The 24,022-nt window shown below is 36.5% G+C and overlaps 1 protein-coding gene across 2 annotated transcripts in view; it reads left to right on the forward strand.

Moving 5' to 3' along the window:
* The first annotated feature begins 12,182 nt into the window (after positions 1-12,182).
* ppp1r16b (protein phosphatase 1, regulatory subunit 16B) overlaps positions 12,183-24,022 on the forward strand; it is an 88,173-nt gene continuing 76,333 nt past the window's right edge. Inside the window, exon 1 of one of the 2 annotated variants that reach the window (XM_015056541.1) lies at positions 12,183-12,341. The gene's annotated coding sequence lies outside the window, so the exon portion shown is untranslated. Of the gene's footprint in view, positions 12,342-12,414; positions 12,767-24,022 lie in introns of those variants that run through there. The other variant, XM_015056542.1, reaches the window with a different exon arrangement.

Here is a 24,022-nt window from a genome sequence, read left to right on the forward strand (position 1 = left end):
CATTTTAATTTAAGCTGATGAATGTCAGTGGATGTGGAGCTGCGAATCAAAAAGAGAGCAGAAAGAATAAAAATGCCAAAAATAACCATACTGAAGTATTTTCAGCTTTCTTCATATTTGAAATCATTTAACACCTAAAATTTAAAAAAAGCTATTGTATGGTTTTACAATGGAATAGTTGGATGCACTGTTTGCCTTGCAGCAAGAAGGTCTTTGGTTTGAATCATGGTTCATTCTGCATGGAGTTTGCATGTTCTCCTCATGCATAAAACAATTGGTCAATTCATTTATTCAGTTTTTTTTTTTCCTTTTCCTCATGTATGTATGTGATCAAGATTCACTGGTAAAGCTTTACGTTTAATTCATTTTACATTAATCTGTGCTGCTTTATGCAGTAGACTCTGAAGAACGGATTCTGTTGGTGTCAGCCGTCTCACCGGACATTTATCACACTGAAGATATGTTAGTAGATCATGTACCATATAGTTTAAGCAAATTAAGCCCTGATATTATTATCTCTGTGGCTACAAGGCTTGAGCATTTCACTGTAAAATGAAAACATTTGCATGACCTTTGATGATACAGTGGTATATAACTGCTTTGCCTTGCAGAAATCTCTCATGTAGTACTACTACTGATAATATAACAGGACGGTGGTTAGACGATTTGCAAACAGTATGTTGAACTCAATGCATCAGTGTAGAGCTGTGTCTTTGTGTTGCATGTAAAGATAAAATGATAAAAGTACAATTCACAGTAGCTTTGAATCAAGTGCATGTTATTAACATTTTGTCTGACGTACGAGTTTGCTAATGATCAACGACATATTATCTTCAAACAATGCATACCTATGTCTGATTCACACTGAGGCTAATGTTTCTTTGATGTACTTGTATATAAAAAAAAAAGCATAATTCATGTTTTAGTCATGAGAGATTTATGACTCAAGTCAAGAACTGGAGTTGACAAATGCTGATGTTGGATAAAGGTGAGACCACTAGGCTATTGTCAACTAGAACACAAATGGAGACAAAATGTAAAATATCCTGAACTTAGATGTTCATTACCTCACATAAAAATAATATGCACTGAGATGTGTTCCCATTTGAGTCAGAGAGTAGTGTGCCCTGGAATTTGTTTCACTTCTTCAATGAGTATATCATTCATCATCACGGAAACATGTTCATGCACCTGTGATGCCTGTTGGGCAGACATCTCATTCCTAACATACTGCAAAGCTCAGAGTGACTCTTCAGTACCTCGTAGGCATTGTAACTGTTTGCAGCTGTTGGGTGGAAAGAGATTCCTCCTGGACAGATAAATTCCCTCTGACATCCTGTTTTTGTTGTCACAGCCTTCTCACAGAGGGTCTTGTTAGCTACAGTTCATGTATGTGTGTGTTTGAGATAGGCATACAAAAAAATAACTCAACAAGTAAAGATCACAGAAGGCCAGAAAAGCATCCCACTCTTTTCCTGCCATTGTTTCATCCCACTGACCCTCAAGAGGTTCCTTTTTTGCTACGCCTCCTGAAAATCTATATGGCAGGCCAGTGTAGCATATAATCACACAACTATGGCATCCCTGATTACCATTTTAGATAGCAAAAATGAAATTGTTCCCAAAATATATTAGTTATTTCCAGTCAGAATTCCAGGCACTCCTGCTTCATTGTTTTAAGTTAAATTCAAAACAATTTCAGATACCCTGAATACTATTTCCTGTACTCAACATCAATATTTCAGGCACCTAACATGTTATTATTCTTGGTACAAATGACGTCTAGTGGCATAGTAGGCTTTCACTTCAGAAAACAAGAATCAATGTTGCTTGACTTTAAATGCCAATGGAAACATCTGAAAAATATGTTCATTTTGAATATCTAACTTATGATTTGTAGACATACAAAATTGAAATTTCTTCTGGTAAATTTGACAAATCTGGTGTTGATAGATTAAAAATATCCTTGATATCTGAAGCAAGAAGCTCAGTTTACAAGAATGAGAAGAAAATCCTCACTTGTAGTAAGACTTACATTCGGGATATCTGAACCAAAACATGCTAATGCACTTTCATGTTCTCCAGAAAACTAAATGGTTCATTCAGAACAGAAAGAACTGAGTGATATATTTATGTTGCCCCTTCACCAAACTTGTGAAGGGGCACGACCACTCATCCCAACCTCCATTTATTTCATCTCACTAAAGGAACTATTTATCTCACATGCACTTGTGACAGCTACATTTCAGTTTATTTCTCTTATGAAATATTATAAAAATACTCAAATCTCACACATAATGCAATTTAGTTGGGCATTATTTCTTTGCTCAGACAAGCCTTTTTTTAATGTTTTTTTACTAATATATTATAACTTAGCTTGCCATGGCTCTCAGCTTGCATTCCCTCCTACGATAACTGTGTGTTGCCATGGAAGTGGAGAACATGCCTGCAGATGATCTCATCCCCTGCAGGGAGACACTTCTGTAAGATGTAATAGATGGCACAATGTGGGATTGAAACCATTAAGAAAACAACAAGGAGAGATTAAGTGTGTGGGGTTAATCTCTTGGTTAACTACTTGGTTGGTAATATGTAGCTTTATTGTTGCAGCTCACTGGTTTACATCTGTTTATGCGCTGGAATGTTCTGACATGTGTCATCATAAAACAAAGATGGCAGCTGACTGCAAACCTACCTCAAATATTCCATTCAACCTGTGCTCATAGTCAGGCTCTTTAACAGCCAAGTTTTAAAACTCAATAAATCACTGATATGTCACTATCAGGAAAATAGTGGGTCATTTGCGGTGCTGCGAAATTGCTAATGTTCAATTACGTGTGCTTTAAGATGGATTTTTAAATTCCATAAAGTCCTCAGTTTTACACCAGTCAATCCAGGAAATGGTCCAGACATCTGTCATCTTGCTCACTCTGTCTCATGTGATTATAGCACGTGAATCCTTGTTTTCTTATTTGCTCAGGGACCACAAAAGGGCTCCTGCTGCTTTGTGGTAAAGTTTAGTTGAATTAGGTACAGTTCATAAAAACTCATTAAGTTATCCTTGAGTTTGCATCAGATCATTTATTTGAGATAATTCTCGCAAATGTTTGTGGTTGGGAAATATTTTTTTGAACGCTGTAACAACCTGACAACAGGTAATAAAAGCTACTTTTTGTTCAGAAACATGAATTATTCATCACTGCCTCACTGTAAATTGAAGGGCAGAAATAAATGCATCCAGGCAAAAATCTCTAACAGCTTTCACTTTGGATTCTTTTGAAGCTGAAAGTTTACAAGCAAGAGGTTTACCAGGAGAAGGGTGCTTACATAAATATGCACACAATGGATGCTATTCAAGTTGCGCAAACAATCCTTGCTATATTTAACTAAATCTTTTTTTTTCTTCATTCAGAGTAATATCCTGCAATGGGATTAACCCTGATTTGAACAGGGCACAAAGTGCACTGGTGGGATGTGAACTCAGCAGCTCGGGGTGTGTTGACATTTGAAAGGGGAATTATATGATTTCACAGTGATGTAGAAAAGAATACATCAGTGTCCAATAGAATTTAGAATGTTTCTATGAACTCATGAAGTCTCATTAGTACACATAGTTCCTTTCTAAAGCCTTATTTGCTTTTTATTTTAATGTGAAATCTTTAAGATAATACATACGAGGGGGAGAACACCTAAAACCATGTATTTTAAGACATGGTTGCAAGGTTAAACAGAAAATGTTTTTGAAAGATGATTTATTGGCATTTTTTTGAAAATAGAAAATACACCAACTCTTCTCCTTCATTTAGCTGCTCCTAAAATTACGAAGATTTGAATTTGATAAACAGTTTTTATGCTCTAATGTTTTCAACTCCCCAGCTGTGAATGCAATTCATATTAAACATGGCTCATGCTAAAGTAAAGGCTAAATGTAAAAGTTTTTAGCATTTAGCTACAGTCTGCTGTATATTCTAATTTCTAGGTTCTTTCTTTTGTCCAGCAGGTTACTCAAGCTACTGCTCAGTTGTTGTTAGGCAAAAACTGGGAGACACACTTTAATAATCAGTACAACTTTACAATTTTTGGTACTGTGTTGTAACGTCACACTTGCGCCCTCTTCTGTCTCAGTGTGTATCGTGCAGTTGATGTCTAAACCTTGGTTTGTAGTTTTTATGAAAAAAAGAATAAAGACAGGGCTTCAAATGTTAGAATCGACAGATCAGACAGAAAAAACACAATAGCATTATCTGCATCGTACATTTAAATGACATGAACAGACGACCTGGGTCGAGTTCAACAAAGCAAACAAACAAAATGTAAAATTTTCTGTGTGTAATTTCACCATAACTCCAGCAGAGAGAGTCATGCCCTCACTTTGTGCTGGTTACACTGCATAGAAAGATGGGTTAAAACACACACGCACACACACATATACATAATATACATATATGTATATATACATATACGTATATACGTGTACATGTATGTATACATAAAAAATTATACATATACATGTATATACACACACACACACATATATATATATAAAATCCAGTTGGATGAACTCATAGAGATCATTTTCCACTTTATGAAGACAACTTTTTTCTGTAAAATAATTTCTCCCGCTCAGCAGCGGGGGAGGTTCTCAAAGCTTTATTGAAGAAGTTGCACTGGAACAACCCAAACTCCATCTAAAGTTTGATATTATTCCCAAAGATAATTCAGTGCACAAACTTTTGAAAGTGTATTGCTACGTTTTTGAACACTGACGTAAAAAGGCGAGAATCGTAGTAGTCTGCAAATACTTTTGATATTAATGATCAAAATCTGTTCATAGTGATATATTTTAAGTCGCTGTATTATCTGCACAGGAAGCACAGCAAAAATGGAAGGCTGGTTTTAGGAAGAAAAAAAAAAATCACAGCATAATATGGTTTACAGTAAAACATTTCGAAGGAGAATAAAAACTAAAATATTCTCCAGAGATGCAATGTTGTTCCTCGCAGCGTGACTCGCGGTACATGGATAATCACTGCCTCTGTGACACGATGAAGAGGCACTGAAACGCTCTTTAAGTGGCAGAATCTGAATGAGGCACACACTGAATACATACAGCCTGCAGGTAGTGAAGAAGAGCAATTCTCCAGCTCTGCTGCTCATTTGAAGTTTAAGCTTTTATACTGTTACACAGTCTTATGTCTACCTGCATGTCTATCTTTGTATGCCAGCAAAATACTGACATTTCTACAGAAAATACTCACAGTATTGTGTCATACTGAGATCTCTGTGCTCAGGAAAATATACAGAATGTCTTTAATAAAATTATTTTTGACAGCTAAATGAGTCGAGGTATTAAAGTCACTTACTGTGCAGCCTTATAGGAAATAAATTCATTAAGTTTTTTGACATTAATTGATAAATTGCTAAAGTTTTAATTCAGAGATGTGCAGTTCATAGAGTAAATTGCATGTATATGTAAATAATTATAAAATCAAGTCCAAAACAGCAGCAGCATAAAGCAAATGCTTGTTTAATCCTGTACACTTTCATTAACATTTGCTCACAACCACATAGAAATACAGATATATGTATTTAAGCCAATTTGTGTACCAATATACACAATGCATAAACCTCTCTATTCAGATATTTAAATACTTAAACTCATTGTAGATGTAAACTCGAGAGGACAGTTAATTGAAGTTTATCCACCTGCCTGTAAAGTCAATATTGTGTTTTTGTCATGCAGTTTGAACTGGGTCATATTTGAGCATGGCTTTATTTGTAGGCTCAATATTATTATTTTATTTCATAAACAGAAATGTTTCAAGTTTATATGGAGAGAAGGGTTTTTAGAAGGTATCTCTCCCTGGAGAAGTTTCAAATTTCCATCTCTATGAACAAATAATATTTGAACATTTACAGGGAGGATATTTTTTGTTACTTTGATGATTATTGCTGCAGATTATTCTGTGAATTTTACTGGATAATTTGAATCTCAGTTTATTCTTTTGTCATTCAGGCTATTTTTGTTTTTTGCTGGGGAAGGGGGCATTTTTGTACTTTATTTGTTGCAGGTTTCTTTTTAATTTATTACTGTTTAGGTCTCTTTTAAAAAATAATATTTTGATTTTGATGAAACTTTTGCCTGGATAAATGATAAATATAACCACAAGAGAAATCAACTATTCTCCAGGCACACTCAGTTTGGCACATTCACAGTTAAGTGTTGAAGCCTCTCTACTAAAAATAAAACAAAAAAACTCTTCTGCCTGCAGAAAATAGTCCCCCCATTGGAGCTAAATGACAAAGTGTGCCATTTGCAGCTGTCAAATTTGCATCTTTACTGCTCAGACACTAATGTGCTCTTAAAGTATATAAAGCAGAAAAGTGCTTTCTCACATAAAACAGAAGCTGTTATGTTTATTATGATTAAATTAGTTGTTTATTTTGATTGTTGTGAAGAACTGGGCTCAAAAATCTTGTTGGTACAACCTGCATTTTTGGTTGTAATGAATTATGATGTGCAACATTTTAGCTATATTTTCAAATTAAAATCTGTTTTTTTTTTATGTTTGGTTACATAATCTGGATGACTGATGAGAAAACATATACATGTTTGTATATCATGTTTGTACATGCTTTTATATTCAATACAAACCCATAAGAATAAGGTTGGTAAAACATGGAGGTGATTGCTGGTCATCAGTTACACCTGATCCAATCAAGCTCACACAGCCCATATCTGAGGAGGTTGCCTAGTTTGTGTTTTTCATTATGAAAATGAATTTTGTTATTTGTCTTTTCTTTTCTTGTCTTTTCCTCTTTTTTTCCTTTTCTAGCTTTATAAATAAGTTCAAAATACAAAGTCACGGTTTCTAGCCGTATGACTTGCTTTTGGTGGATGGTGCAGAAAAACAGCAAAGGTATAGTGCCAACATTTTCATAATGCATAATCAAATGTAAATATACACATATATGCATTCAGAATTTCTGCACATAATAAAATAAAAATATCATTCATAGCTTTTTGAATGAAGCTATGAATGATATTATAATATAATATAGCCTGAATTTTTTTTTAAAAAGTAACATTTTTGCCTTGAGGGTCAAATACACTGTTAAAAATTGCAACAAAAAAAACAACAACAACAACAAAAACACCCTGAAAACAAACAAACAAACAAACAAACAAACAAAAACTTAGGTTTCTCCCAGGCTGTGTAGTTTTGGTTCCTCCGCCTCTTATCAGTGAAGATCAAGCAGCTCTTCCCATGCAGTGGGGGATCAACCTCAGTCTTTCGTTGCTGTCGTAAAGTCTTAGTTACAAATCCCATAAGAAATGCAGATTGGATCCAGCTAAACTACAGCATCCTTTTGTCTTTGACATTTGCAGCAGTAGACTAGACAGTGATGGATGAGGATGGGATGGACTCAATGATGGCTGCTGAAAAGTGCACAATAATTTAATTTTTCAGGTTGAATTTTCAGCAGTTTCAGAAAATACATTCCCTGCTGGGTTTTTTTTAATTATTATTATTTATTTTGGCAAAGTTACTGAAGTCCAAAGATGAAGTCCTGAATGATCCCAGTATTCAGCAGTCTCCATTGAGGAGTTTCTGACAAAGGTAGAACCATAAGGATCTGAGTTCTTCTTAAATTATTAGTTCCTTTCACTTGTTGACCACATAAAGCTCCAGATTGTGCCATCTTACATATGTAGACAGATTTATTCCCACCTGACAAGAGCTTTAGGTGAAACATCAGTGAAATTCAGGCATTTAAATAACTTTAAGTGCAGGTGCTAGTACACAGAAAGGGTCTCAAAGTCCAGTCCCCAGGAGCTGGCGTCTTGCAGCTACTGAACGTGTCTGTGCCGCAACATAACTGAATCGAGTAATTAAAGCACCTGCAGGAAACCATTGAACTGGGCTGAAGAGGAAGTGATTTAGTCATCTGATTCTGGTGTGTTGGACCAGGATCACATTTAAAAGTTACAGGACACAGACCCTTGGGGTCTGGATTTTGAGACCTGGCTTAAGTGTTAAGTAACCAAGATTGAGAAAAATGAGTGAGTGGTTTTAAATGCAGTTAAATCTAACATAAATATTCTCTCAGAAAAACGTTGTGACTCCATGCACAGAGTGGGAATTAGATGGGGCTCTATCTATAGATAGAGAAAGATGTGAAGAATGGGGAGCTGAAAAAAACAGAATCTGAACAAAAATAAACACACAGAACGCAGAAAAGAAGAGACCCCCTAAGTAGAATGTAACGTAACAAAACAATGACTTAAACTATTAAATCTACACAAACAGCAAAGAAACTCAAAAACAATTTTGATTCTCGACCTAATGCTAATAAAATACTTCAATACAGTCGTCTATAAAACTGCATGTGGGAAGACAGACTGAATATTTATTCCTAGATCAAAATATTTATTAAAGAAGAAAAGAAGTTGAGGTCTCTCAACAAAGGGAGCTTTTAGTGCTGCGCAGTGAAAACAGAAAAGCGGCCATTTGTTCACTGGGTATGTAAGACATGCCATATGATGACGTCTCAACATTTTAAATCACCAACATATTTCACTAAACCAGGGCCAATGCCCATTTGGGAAAAAGGGAAATTATTAATGCATGTCAGTACTATAATTTGTGGCCCATCCATCCATCATGCTGCTCACTAATAAAAAAACCTATAAAAATTGTTGGCATCAGAATGTTTAGCAGTGCAATGCATAAATACCATTGCTTAGTCAAATTAATTTATATTATAGCATTAAAAATAAAACATTAGGTTGAGGAAAGTGTTTTACAGTTGAGTCAAATGAAAGGTGATGTAAACACTGCCTAATACTAGATAGATAGTTTAAACAAGTTTACCTCCCAACCATTTACTACTGCAAAAATTGACTTCAAACATACATGTGCTGAGATGAAACTACTCCACTGGAACTGCAGTCAATCTATAATAAATGTCTGTGTACGTTTACATACACAGATGTGTATCATAGGATTAAAGTTAAAGTTATCACAGAATTAAAGTTCATTAATTAAAGTTAATCTCTTCTAAAAAGCACCTGAAACAGAAGTTCTGCAGCATTGTGGAAACTTTTTATCTCAAGTGTCGAATATGTTCCCGATCATTTAATAACTTTGTGGTGATTTTGACCAAGCACATGAGCAGGAGCAGAATCAACCATCCTTAAGATTTAGGGAGATATTATTTCTTAAAAATAGTTACTTTCTTTCTGGGAAGATAGAAACGAGTCGGATCATTGGAGTGAAATGATCAGTTAATCACAGGATATTGATAAAAAATAATGGGGAGAAACAACACTAGGAAGGTAACTAGTTTGAAAAATGAGCACATTATGTTATTTATACCCATTATTCCCACTTTTCTCCAATTATCCTGTGGTGTTTGAGCAAAACAAAGCAAAGCTATATGACTTCTGTTTAGGATTTAATAAATAAAAAATCTCGAATAAATATCTTCTACTTCAAATTTTTATGCTGACATAAACCAAATATTTCCTGCTCCTGGACAGAAGTGGGCCAAGTGCAAACCCATGAAATATGTAGGAAATAAAGTCTTGAATCTGCAGACCACTTCCAACTGCTCTGGGACCTTGGGAATTGGGTTTAGGAGGAAATGGTGAACACATATGAACAATCATGTTACTCCATCAATGGTTACAGCTGACCTACCTACACCTTAACTCACACAGTGAGGGATGGGAGAACTTTGTTGTTAATTTTTTGTTTGCTGAATAAAATGCTCATGTTTAATGTTCTCTGACATTGTGCAGTTGTCCTTCAAAGTCTTTTCAGGACCTTCATTTAGTCCTCAGACAGACACTTATAACATATTCGCCTCAACGGAGCTGCATGAAGTCACTAAATGATTAATAATCAGGAGAGAAAGGAAGGAAGAGGCCAGTTATGCCGCCTCAGAGAGTATAAAAATTTTATTCTTTGTAGATCAAAGATCATTCTTTCCAATGAAAACTTCATCTTAGCAGAAGGCATGTCTGGACTGTTAAGCCCTGGAGTATTACCAGATGGACTTACTGTAAGAAATTTACAGCCAAAATTAAAGTAAATTAAACTATGCCATCTGAAGTTTTAGCAGCATATCTGTGATTTTCTCTGCTTACTTTGTAAGATTTCAATGAAATAAGTACATTTACTATCCCCCCCAAAAGACATTATCTTTAAATAAAAAACACAGCTGAGCCATATATGATTTTATACATGATCTATAGACTGACGAGTGTTTGATGTGTTACCATTAATACAATGTAAATGGTGGAAATTCTGTTTAAAATAAAATACTTATAAAGGAAAATGCATATATAAGTAAAAGGACAGCTCTAAAAGTGGGAGAACATTTCCCAGTACTACAAATTGCCCTATTTTCCTTTACAACAACCAGTTTGATGCATTTAATTGCTGTAATTGGTTTCATGGTAAACCGTCTTTAAGAAAAATAAAATGAAATCAACAACAGAATTGCAAACTTTATTCCGGCACATCAAACTGACAGCAGTTTGATTTCCCAACAATCACAACAGCTGCATCCTGCTATCTGCGGCATGCCAGGGAGGAGTTAACCAGAGGGTTCTCCAGCCAGTAGTTACTTATTAAAATGTTTTGCAACACTCTTGGCTTCAAGCTAACGTTGTTTTCTTCTCATATCTTCCATTTGAACTTAAAGTCAGAACATATCAATTAATAGTTGGAAAAACACCTTGAACACCCCAATGAGGCCATTCCAACATCCTTCAGTCCCCAAATTTATCATCATTAAACTATATGATGCTACTCTGTTTCCTATCTTGATAGATATACAGCTGTTCTGAATAGCACACGGTTTGAGTAGCTATATTTGATGAAATTCCATAATCCACACATTTCTAACTGTCTGAGGCTCTCTAATGTATCTGTTTTTTTTTTTTTTTTTTTTTTTTTTTTTTTAAATTGCTGTCAAATTTAGCATTAAAACAGATCATCATAATTTCAGTTTTTTTTAAACGTTACATGCAGTCTGATCACTTTAAGTGCAAAAGAGATGAAATCATCCATGTTTTTTTTTTTTTTTTTTTACAGTCATCTGTGGTGAGAGATAGAGTATCTCCTGCAGTCAAAGTAATATTTTATGGTTTTCTATGGTGCATTTTACAAGGCACAAATAAAAAAAAAAAACCCTCAAATTCAAGATTTGTAAGAAAGAAGGCAGAGTCACATTTTTCAGGGTTTGCTTATTAAATATCTGTGAATTTCACAAACTCCCCCTGACTTTGACTTTCAGAGTAAACTCACACACACCTCTCTCCAGACACTGCTGTGAAAGCAGTGGTCAGTCAGCTACATTCAATTTGTAGTAGGAACTTGGGAAATTTGACTTCTGACTCAAACAAGTCAACTGGAACACCTTCCCTGTAGTCAAACTACTCACTTGGAAAGTCTGAGAATTTTCCAAACGCCGACTTTAAGACCTAGTATGTCTGCTCTTCACATCAACAACAGAACGCTGTGGTGGAAAGCTGTTTATTTCACGACACACACTTGTAAGAGTGCGTCTAAAATCAGTGCTACATGTTTAGAGCGCCTGCAGCTCTAAACTGTATGACTGAAAAGTGGTGTTTGCATGTAGAAGTAGCTTAAAAATGGTGCTTGTAAGAAGGTAAGACGAACAATGGGCAAATTAGATGTCACCATGTTGGAATCCCGACTTCTCTGCCTAAGTTAACTGGAATGTTGCTCTGGGATTCAACTTCTGAGGTAAATGGGATGCAGCATTAAACACATCAATAGTTTTGTTTCCAATCCCAAAACTCAGAAAAAACACCCAGGTCGGTGAAAATGTAATCACTCTGACGGTAACTATTTTTAAAAATTTCATCCTGTCAGTATAAATGCGTTTTTGTAATTATCATTGTTTTAATTTCAAACCTAAACACATAGAAGTAATTAGAAAAATAAAAAGACTGTGTGAGTTTTTTTTTTTTCCTTTCTGGGTCTCCCGGAGGGGTGTGTGGCCCCGCTAGGTGCGCTCCTGCCTGTCTCTGGAGCTGCAGCCGCTCCTCAGTCTCCTCCTCCCTCTCAACCCCGCCCCCTAGGAGTGACTTGAAACGAGGAGAGGCAGCGACCCTGTAGACACGCACACACACACACACACACACACACACTCTGAGCTTCTTTTTTTCTTTTTTCTTTTTTTTTTTTTTTTTTTTTTTGTGTGTGCCAGCAATGCCGTGTCTTCTCTAACGGGACAAGTTTAACCCTGTTGGATACCGCCGTCCTTTCGGCCAGTCCAATGTGAACATCTTCACCCGGACTGAGGTGAGTGCAGAAATTCAAACATGCTGCCAGTTTTGTTTTTTTGTTTTTTTTGTTTTTTTTCAAGGGGGTGAGCTCCGGACCGGTTATAACTGAGGGAAGAAGCTGTGGGTTTTTCCCCCCTTTCTCTCTAGAGGAAGGTAGGTTGGAAGAGGGAGGCATGTCCGGCTTGTTGGAAACAGTTTCGGATAGCTCACTTTGTCGCCCTTCGTGGGTAAACAAACGGTTTATCAACCTGTAGTTAAGCCGGAGAAAAGCGCCGCTTCCGCTGCCTGTTACATTCAGCGGCACGGTCTGAGATTAGCAGAGCGGCTCTTACATCTCCTCCTTCATACGGCCACTACGCCACTGTACTGTTACACATGGCTCTGTCTGCAACAACTACAGTATTTCCCCTGATGCTGTGGGGCTCTGGATTGCTGGGACGGGTAAACGCTGTTTGAAATGTTCGGAGCTGCGCAGATGGTTCACTTTTTAAGATGCTGGCCGCTCATCAACTGGATGTTTGTTTTGTTTGGTTTTAAACTTCAACTCTTCCGCGGAGGAGCAGTCGGGACAAACGCTTGTAGTTGAATGTAATTGCTAGTGTTATCTTTTTACTACTTTAAGCTATGTTATTTATTTTTTTTGTTTCAAACTTTATTATGTGGAATAAAAAGCTGGCCGTTAAAAGCTACTGTAAATTCAAAATAGTATGAGAAGCACCAATCATATCGAGCAATCCTCCCTTTGGCCGACTCTGATTGGTGATCAGCTGGTCAAATGCTAAAATAATAGTAGTAAAAATGTCCAAATTCTTACTCTTTATATTCTGTGTATAAATAAGCCAGCGTCTTGCAATCTCATACTTTTTTCAAGTTTAATACACAGCTGAGAAAGATTATTTAGGGCTGCAGGGTGTTTAATGTGACGATGAAATTGGTTGCATTTAGCCCACATTTCCCTCATTTTGCTCTTTTGTTTCTATCATCACTGTATTGCTACTAAACATCAAGATCTTGGTTTGTTAGAATCTGGATTTGTTGTTGTTTTAATCGTTGCTTTTGAAAGTCAGAGAGCTTTCAAACTGCTGAAACATATTTAAGGCACGCAAACTAAGGATGAACCGATTTGAAAATGCTAACTATGTGTACATGGCACATCCAAACTCTCCTTTGTGATTGTGATATTGATATTTGATAATCTATACAGTTCTACTTCAATGCTTAAATGGAAGTAATCCTGTAATCTTCTTATTTTCTGATGGACTCAAACTACATTTTCTAAGTAGCTGCTGTACAATTTGCTTATTGTTTTGCATTCAGTTTTTTTTTTCTTAAACAGAATAATTAGAGCCAAGCATTTACTGAATCACAGCTATCATTGCAGTGTGAGTGTGTGGAATATCACAATGGACACAGACAACTAGTTTGATCCATGTTTTTGGTACTCTATTATATCTCATGTGCTGTGCATTGAACCACTGCTTTGCCAAGAACATATTTGGCCATCTGGATGGATAGTTCTTGTCTTTTGTGTCTATCCTAATCTACATCTTAGTGGCTGAAATGCTTCAGCTACGGCTACAAATACTGACATAAATTGAGTGAAGAGTTTAAGTCTGTCAATATCTATCAACATGACCTTCAGTGTCTTTTTACCTTATTTCTAATGGTTAGTTGTGTCTAAAGTTTCTGCTTTTGCGACACATGATCGAACATCGTAGGGTTTAGCGTTTTGATTTCCTTGAAATAAAGATTCAGCAGAAACGTTTCCGAAGAAAACAGCATCTACGTACACATCAAATAAAAAAGGCACTCACACTGTGCATCATCACAAAGAGCTAACTTCCTCTGTAGAAGATAAGTGTCTACATCTGACTGGTTTGTGTGACAGACCCTTTTTGGCTGCGTTTTATCGCTGCATGTCTTTAAATGAAAGACATTTGCATCAGGTTGTTTCTAAAAACAAGACGTTAGACAAACAAGCTTGAAAACCAACGTGTAAAGATCGGAAAGTGTTCTTTTTTACAGTGTGATGTACATTGCCCTTTTTATTTCACATTTTAGTTGACCATTAAGCCGAACAATGCCCTATAAAATGTTCCTACTTCCATTTGTTGCTATGCAAAGTCATTTTTTCTGTTACTTAAAGGACAGCCATTAAAAAAGGGAGCATTTAATCTAGAAATTTATTTTGACCTCTTTCAAAAATCTTTATTTTTAAGTTGAACTTTCTGTGTGATCTCAATATAGGAAGACATTCTTTAGTTTTTTACCCATTGCATCCAATCTGTGGATGTTTTCACTGATCAAAACAATTTTTTTTTCTTTTAGAAATTATACATATAAATGTTAGACTTTTTTTATTTATTTGCCTTAAATCAAAGATACTTGCAGCAGTGCTGGAATGGTTGCTTTTGAAGTTTATTTGATGTTGCACGCAAACTTAAATCCAGTTGGTCTTTGAATAACAGAAGTTGTGCAACTGTGGGTGGGAAGTAGATTGCTCTACTTATCCTGTCATCGTGAAAACATTGCTGTAGAACAGCATTTCTAGGGCTAAGTGAAATTTCCTTATCCGGCTTACCCCCTTGTACCTGGAGGTTACCAGTTGGAAAACTGAATCAAAGCAGGAAATTTGTTTGAAATAATTAATCTGATATTTAATTGTTTATACCTTTTAAATCATTGGTTGCCTGTTCCTGCTGAATGAAAATTGTTAAGATTTTCAGAACTTGCAACATAATTCTTTGAGTACTGCAAGTTCTTCTGATTGTCTTTTAAGTAGTGAACTTCTGTATCTTGCTCTGTTCTCTGTTCACTCTCCAGCATTCATGAAACATCCTGAGCTTACTGTTCCCCTTGATGTAGATTTAGTCAAGACAGGTGGCAGGCCTTCCTGGCTTTGGTGGCCTTTTAAATCTTTGATGCATTAAGCCGTTCTCATTGCTCCCCCTGTAATTTCTCTTAGCATCTGCACCAGCTGTTGGTTCTTGTTGGAGAAAGAGGCGTGCAGTCTGCCAGCATATTTGCTGAGCGAGTGTGTTGCACCAATGATTGGCATTGATGCATGCAAACATACCTGAAATGTCCCACAGACTCGCATCACAATGCATGAAGACTTATGGTTTACGGCTGCATTAATCTTTTTCTGCTGTCAGAAATGTGCTTCGTGTTTTCACGCTCAAGGGTTTCAGTTTATTTGCTGTATGGTCTGTTTTCAGTGCACCTATGACTTTGATATATGAGGGTCTAATTGCAAAGGCAACAAAATAAACCATTTGTCATTTTAGCTTGAACACTGCATACGTCTGAAATGCAAGCTAATGTTGAAGCAGATCTTGTCCTGCGTAAAAATAAAGTTGGGAAATTGGTTAAAATATTATTGTATTAATTAATTAATCATAAGAATGAAATTTTATCTAACCATTACTAATTATTAGAAACTGTGTTTTCTATAATTAAACTTTAATTATTCAAACAATTCCTTTAAAACTATCAGTTCTCCTGCTGCTCCACACAGAAGCTGTTTCATCCTTTCACCCAAACAACATAATATGTCTTCAGCAAATAGGGACACTCAGAGCAATAGTTACTCTACATGTATCTCTTATGCAAAAAATAAAAAGTTTTGGGGCCAGAACAAAACCTTGTGGGAAACCTTTAGTAGATCAATCACCTTTATTTTTCTAAACATGTTCATATCTGTTATTAAAGTAATTGTTTGTGAATAATGTGAAAATGTTTGTTAAATCATTTTGTTTTTTATAAATTTGCATGCCTATTCAGGTATTTTTGTATTAAAAGAAAAATCAACAGATAATTATTTTGACCACTAAGCAGGCCCTGACTTTAAGCTAAAATAGAGCAGCATAATTCCTCAGGCATTTAGATTTGGTAAGAGTGCATACGGTTTTTAACTCAGGGACCGTTTTTAAAGATCCTCCTGTGGTTTTGAGGGGTTGTGGCAACATTCACAAAATGAATGCATGCTTGTGCATAAAAACTGAAATTGATATTGTGCTGGTGGTGACTTTCTTTCTCCAAGTCATTTAATCCCTGATTCAGTCGTTCCGAAATGGATTCAAACTAGCTGTTATTTTTCACACTTTTTCAAAACTTAACATTAAAATAGAATCTTAATATCTTTTTGTAACACCGTTCAGACTGAGTCTCTCCTCCAGACTGCTGTGATATTTAAAGCTGTAAATCATTAGTCTTTCTAAACTATTTTGTAATGACAGAATTAGATTCCTCTGAGTGTCTGAGTGAGCAGCCTCTGATCTCTGAGGAGCCCCACTGCTCTCCTTCACTACTCCCTCTTCACTGATAAGCTGCCTCCGTAATATATTCTCTGTAGTTTTGTAGCCGTAGTGATGTTAAATTATTCCAACATGGTGATTTGGCTGTACTTATAAAATATTGAAACAGAAGTATCCCTGGAGACACAGCAAAAGACATCGGCCTGTCTTTGAACACTTTGAATGCGACTGGATGTTTAACAGGCTAGTTAAAGAAGTGAAAATAAGTGCACAAACATTTGTTTGTTCCTTTGTAGGAATTGCAAAATCTTTTCCTTGACCTCCTGCTGCTAAATAAGTCTTTTGTAAGCAGGGCCTGCAACCAATATGTTTGCTCGCCATTGAAAAGAGATTATAGTAGATCAGCAGTCTGATTAGAGACAGCGATGAGGCACAGACTTGCTAATCTGGGGTGTTAGTACAGAGACAGGAAAATCTCAGGACAGTTACTAAGGCCTAAGAGGATCCAAAAATGCACATCTTGGTAATTTCTGATATGGTTAATTTGTCTTTAACTTTGATGGTTTATTCAAACCACCAAAGTTATTGTTTGATTTCTTTAATTTGTGTATGTCTGCAATGTTTTCATGTAGCAGTCTTGTGCTTGCCAGATCTTTAATCAGTAATATTTCTAACTTTTCATTGCAAAACATCTTAATCTGCCAAAATTGGAGGACATTTCATACCGACTGTCTTTTTCAGCAGACCTGAAAGATTCTCTGCTGGATTTACTTCTAGAGTCAGACTAAGCCTTCATCAAACTATAATTTTCTTCTGTGGAAGCTATTTCATTGTTGATTTGGATTTATGCTTCGTCTCACTGGGCTGCTGAGAAAATAAAATCCCTCCACCTGAAGAGTTTTTGGTGGGAAATTGGCAGGAAGTCATTGCTTCACTGTGGATTTGGGATTGTTATGATGATGGAGTGTTGTACAAACAGACGCACCTTTTAGAGTTGTTCAAGTTCAGTTGCATCTCACAATTCTCCCTAAAGTTTTTGGGAGAATCTCTAATTTTGATTTAAAAAAAAAAAAAAAAAATATATATATATATATATATATATATATATATATATATATATATGTTTGTTGTCACATGCATGGCTTAATCGGAACTTAGGAACTTTTCCAGCTTCTTCAGTGCTGCTGTTGGCTTCTTGGGAGTCTGTCTTACCACTTTCTGTTTTGTTTTTTAACCAAATCTGAGAAATTACTAATTTTACCAAGTAATCCCTTCTTATCTGAAAACCGGATATTTACATACTTCATATAAAAAGGGACATTTTTGTTTTTACTTTTGACTAACCTCCTTGTATTTTAAGTCTGTTGTTTTTACCAAACAATGATGGCGGATCGGTGATCCCAAGCAGATTGATGCTCAAAAGGTGAAGAACTTGTTCTAGACCTTCTGTCTTGCTCTTCTCGACTTCACCAAGCACCTTGGATGGTGCAATCTATGGATATTCACCTTACATCTAGGTTCACAGGGTAGTAAAGTTGCCTCTATCAAACAGCATCAAATATAACAGTAATAGAGCTGTTAGCTTTCCTACAGCAAAGTTACCCATACAGTGAGTCTCTAAAAACGGCCCTAAATTTGCCTCGAGTGATTTTTGATGCTCTGCTGCTCTCCCTGAGCTGCTCAGCTGAGAAAAGTGTCTGACACTTGTCTCTAATTGGTGGTTCACTTGGATTTCCAGCTTCACATCCCTGTCCAGGGTAGATTGAATTGTATTCAGTCTCTTGTCACCATCTGCCTAATATTCTATAAAGCAAAGGTTCACTTCATGAGCCCATTGCTTACTGTTGCTTTTTCTTTTCTAAATATGCAGACTTGGAAAGTCTTAAGAGTTGCAGCTTAGAGTGCAGGAAATCTGTAAAATCCCAACCTCAGCATACTTAACATGAAACTGTTTTTCTTACAAGAGTATGTATCAGCTCTATGTCAACCTCCATTTTTGCATACTCGCATCCGTGCAAAACTTGGTGGGTCTCCAATTATGGCAAAAATGAAACTTTGATTCATGCATAATCATTGTCCTCAGTGCATCAAAGGGTTTCATGCTGACCTGGCGCTGTGTGTACAGCTCACTGTGTGTGTCTGCTGCAGAGAGTGGGCCACCAGTGGGAGTCAGCGAAGCGAGGTAGTGAAGAGGAAGTGACTTCATGGAGATTGTGGCTTGCAGTCTTTGTTCAGGAAGGTGTTTGACCGTGGGGGGATTGAAAAAAGTTTTTTCCTCACATTGTGTCGAGGACAGACGGTCTGGCTTAGCTTGGTGTTACTACATTTATTATAAATACAGAAGAAAACTTTCTCAAGCATTGTATTCAAGCTGCTTTTAGTATAATTTCTGTTTAAATCCATGTGCATTAAGGCTCTCTTCTCCTGATGAGCAGACTGCCTCTTATCTAGATGAACACAGCTGTTGAGCTTCAAAGGCAAAATTCATCCAGGACTGAGTGTGTTGTGTGTCTCTGTGTGCGCTTTTTGATAGAGATGGGCCCTTTAATGTTAGCTTTTCTCTGTCTTGCCTCACTGTCTGCACCATGCACACATTGGTATAACACTGACCGCATGCTTCATTGCCTGGTTGTGCCTGGCTGTGCCGAGGCCGCTGTTGCAATGTGTGTGTGTCTGTAAGGTTTTTTTTTGTGGTTTGTGCTCTTGTGATGCTGCTTTTTTGTACACCGTGTACTCCATGTTTGAGCTAAGAAGCTCCTGCGTGTTTGCCATTTGCCCCATTTTTAAGCTTCGCTCAATGCACACACCGCTCACAGATGCACACTGTTAACCATGAAAGCTCTGTTGTGCTGCTGAGTCCTGGTCTTTGACAGCTTCCCAAATCTTGTTTTAGGTCTAGGAACCTTTCAAATTTTTATGATTGGGAACACATTTGTGTGTACGTTTCCTGTTGAAAGCAATCATGTTTTATAGGGTATCAGTGTTTACATCTATACACACTCTTCCTGCATCCGTGGAGGTTTTTGCTTTGATCTGAAAAAAAGAAAAAAAAAATGTGCAGGCAGACCATAAATGCAGACCTGTGGTTATTTTTTCAGTACTTTGGTTTAGTCCCACACAAATTTGGTCCACTTTATTTTTGTCCTGTTTAAAGGACCTCTGTAAAATGCATGTCAACATTTTTAAACAAGATTGACGGCATTGGACTCCTTAAAGGAAACCGTTCTTGACATTGTAGCCCCTCTTAAGAAACAATATAAAGCTAGCTTATCGAGGTGTTTTAAACAAAATGTGCCTGACCATAATTTTTATTTTAATACAGATACTCACGCTTTTACAGTCATGCCGGATAACATCACCTCTCCTCATACATCACTAATAACTTCTAATAGTAGGATGACTGTTTATTATATTGCAGTTCATAAAGGGAAAGGAAAGGAAACTGCTAAAGTTGGTAAAGCAGGTCAAAGCTTTACAAGACTAGAAATCTGCTGCAGATTTCTAGTTTTGTTGATTGTTTCTACTTTTATTCAGTTTTAATCAGATTGTTGCATCCTTTGACTGGATGCAACAATCTGAATACTGAACCTTTTTCAGTATTCAGATTTTTTTTTCTGTGGAACGTAACTCCAAGTTATTCATAAAGAAAATTGCAAATTTGCTGACTGTTTTGTAGACAATATCTAAAGTTTTATTTTTTTAACTGCAGGCTAAATGAACACTATTAATTTCCGTTGGTGCTCATTGGCTGTACCCTGAAGAGCAGACTGTAGGTGTTACCTGCTGTGGGAGTGCTAACATTTTAAGGTATATTTGGTGTTTGAACTAATAAAATAGATAGTTCTAAATGTTTTTAGAGGAGGTCAGAAGTACTTGTAGATTTTTCAGTTGTAAAGGAAATGTTTTCTTGGCTGCATTAGAGGAACAGAAAATGCATCACAAATAGATCAAGCTGGAAATTGTTTGCTGACTTTTAATGATGGGTAACTTCAGGCGGGTAACGTTTCTAACTTTCAAAAGTTAGAAATTTATTCGTGGCAGGAGAGCAATTTTACTTAAATGTTTTCGCTGGATTCTTTATGTCGTCAGTCATTTTTGCACTTCCTGTTGGGAGATTACCACCTATGCAGATTGTACATCAACACACTTGAGGCTTTCTCCTTCTTTAATGTGGCTTACTCCTCTTTGCACCATCATTTTTCTTTGGACAGACTTTTATAAATGAGAGGTTAACCATGGGAAATTAAGTTTTATTTCCTAAAAAAAACATTCTGCAAGTGAAATCACTTGGTGTTCCGATCCAAAATGGGACTTTTGTTTCAGACCAAACATGCTACTTGTGGTTGCTGCAGTCTCGGATGGCAGCAGCCTCCTACAACACACACTGCAAACAATGCTCAATGGTGGGCCGAGGCAACACAAAGAGCCAAAATACGTTGACCCTGACTTCCAAGCTCCACCAATCCTAATCTGATACACAAATATCTGATCTCCCATCCCAGAGGAGTTCAATAGCCTGCTGTCAACATCATCATCATGGTAGCACCCCTCGTGACCGCTACTTTCCTTCTTTCTCTACAATGGATTGTAGAATTATAAAATCGATCAGATATTATTTCAGCAAAAGCATCCATACTGAGTAGAGTTCAATTGCAATATCAAGATCGTAACTCTTTGAACTCAGTCAGATTATGCTCATTCAGGAGAATCATGCTGCTCAGATGGGAATAACAGACTGCAAATACACAGTATAATCTCATGCATTGCTTCGACCTTTGCCTCTTTGAAAGTAACAAATGCATCTTTGTTTTTCTGAGAACTGAAATGAGAAATTGGCACGCTCAGCTCCTACTCTTGCTCTGTTCATGCCTGCAGACACCGGGATGGTGGAGGAATGAGTGTGCAGACTTCTTGGTTTCGCAGTGGATTAGAAGTGACACTTACTGCAGGCTGGCTGTGTTTAAGCCTCGTTTATTCTGACTGGGTCTTAGCTGAGGACTCAAACCATCATTAGGCAGTGAAATGACTCAACGTTGGGAGAGCTCTCCAAATACGTCGAGTAGTGCAATGGCTACAAAAAGATGAGCAGTAACCATTCAGAGGAAAATAGGAAACATGGAAGGAGATAAAACCTTTTGTTTTCCTCAAGTGACTCGATTGGCTGATTCTGAGGGAGAGCGTGGACCCTCTGGGCCAAGGCGTGTTGTGGTCAAACCCTTTGAAAAAATAAACAGATACGTCTAACATAAACATGACTCTCTGGATGGTCTGAAGCAGATTGACAAATGGCTCCACCCAGGACAGGAACAGCGCAGCAGGCCTTGCCACATGCTCTTCTGCCGCTGTCCAGAGACGCCACACTGGTCCAGTTTTTTCCTGCTCACACGTTAAACTGTCCAATTAAAGGGGCAGAAGATCAGTGGGATGTCTTCCTGAGAAAGGTTCAACTGTGGAAGCGCTGGATGTCATTTTAAAGGCTTTAAACCTTTGTCTTTTCCTTTGTAAACCCCCTCAGAAATGCATGCTGTTCTACTGATGCAACAGAAAGCAATAGACATGTGGGGGCAGATGAAATAAAAAGTGTACATTTTTTTTTTTTTTAAAGTAGCACAAGAATAGAAGGAACCGCAGCAAAGCAAAGAAGAAAGACGACGATAAGCAAATGGAGCCCACATATACCAAAGTAGCATGAGGCGAATAATTAACCGGTTTTTGGTCAACGCCAAGCCATGAATCTTTGTCAAAACATGACGGCTGCAGAGAGGAAGTAAATTATATTTCCTTAGAGTTAGCCTAATGGACTCTAAAGCAGGAATGCAGAGAGCTGGATTCAGATCTGAAGACTTAAGCTGCTAATTCAGTGTGTCATTTGTGTTTGAGCACAGCTGTTTACATAGAGCATGAGACACAGCTGACAGACGCACTGATCAGGCTTTTCTTGGCTTATATCGATTTTGACTGATTCAGTTCTTTAAGGATTATGACACATAAATATGAAAGAAATGTGTGCTCAAGATGGATGAGTTGCATAGTTATCTCCATTTATGAAACAAAGCAAGGGCCTCAGCCTGATTTTATTAAACTGAAAAAAAAAAAAAGTACATGGTGCTGTTTATCAGACAAATGTTTTGACGTTATTGATTTTGATTAATTTAATGGAAAAAAAAAATCAATGTTCTTCATAATATGTTTGTGGAATATATTATATTAAAAGATGTACAATTCAGAAAGTTTATAAAGTTCCTATTTGATTACTGGACATCTTTAAAGTTTTTTAAGCGAATAATAATGAAGGCTTATTTTAGAGGGGCATATCTGTTAGTTGCTGGTGAAGGAAGTCAAAGGAAAACACAGCTGATCAAATGACTGGTGTTATCACACTTCTTTATAAGAAGGAAATAAAATAATTTTACTCACTATGTAGTGATAAAGGGCAGTGATAAGACAATAAAACGGGATACTATTTTATAGCTACTTGTGCTGTCAAAAGAGTTTAGAAAGAGGCTAACTTTTGTCAGCAGACCATGTTCACACTTTATTTCTTACCGTTTATGCATTTTTTTCTTGTTTGCGTTGTGTTAACTTGCTGTTTTTAGTTGCAAATGCTACTTGGTTAATTACAGGTTGAATAAAATGAAAATGAAAGTATTTTTTTTATTGGACATGAGTTCAGAGATGAAAACAACTCTAATACTTTTAAGACTGAGCATGGGTGCATTATGTGTAGGAGCAATAAATGGTTATTAGCTAGGAATAACTGCATTTGAAGTTTATTTTCGTTGACATGTAGAATTAGAATTCCTGTTAATGTCATTGTGTATAAATAAAGCACAACAAAATTTAAAAAATAGCAACTCTCGAGAAAACAGAACAAGTGGGATGTTATAGATAGATAGATAAAGACCATGTCTTAGATTAATTTAATGTGTTCAGTGCAACAAACATAGTGTTTCTTTTGGGTAGAAATGCTACATGTTTAAAAAAGAAAAAACTGATTTAAATATCACATTTCTGCTGCTTCAGAGAGAATATTGGTATTTTGAACTCACTGCAAGTCTTAAAAACTTAAGTTTTAAAAACGTTCCCTGATATTTTCTTAGTCCTCTGGGTTTGAATATTCAAAGTGGTGCACATTTTCAGGGGAAAACCACATTACATTCCTATCTCAGATGAAGAAAATATATATATGTTTTTATTTCATGACTTATTTAAGCCATGAAATAAGTAATGGCTTATTTCATGACCATGAGAAGGCCATGAAATAAACCTTTCTGTGGCTTTTTTGAAAAAGGCTTATTTTCAAATAAGCCATGAATTGAAAGCAAATTAATATTTGCTGCTAAAGTCCAGCAAATATTACATTTAAAAGTAAAAAGTCTTTTTTTGCTCTGTGTCTGCTATAAACTGCATTTGTTAACCACAATTATTACACTTCATTTCA

Source organism: Poecilia latipinna, unplaced genomic scaffold (assembly GCF_001443285.1).
Source record: "Poecilia latipinna isolate Pla-1442-1.1 unplaced genomic scaffold, P_latipinna-1.0 Scaffold1389, whole genome shotgun sequence".
Taxonomy (NCBI): Eukaryota; Metazoa; Chordata; class Actinopteri; order Cyprinodontiformes; family Poeciliidae; genus Poecilia; species Poecilia latipinna.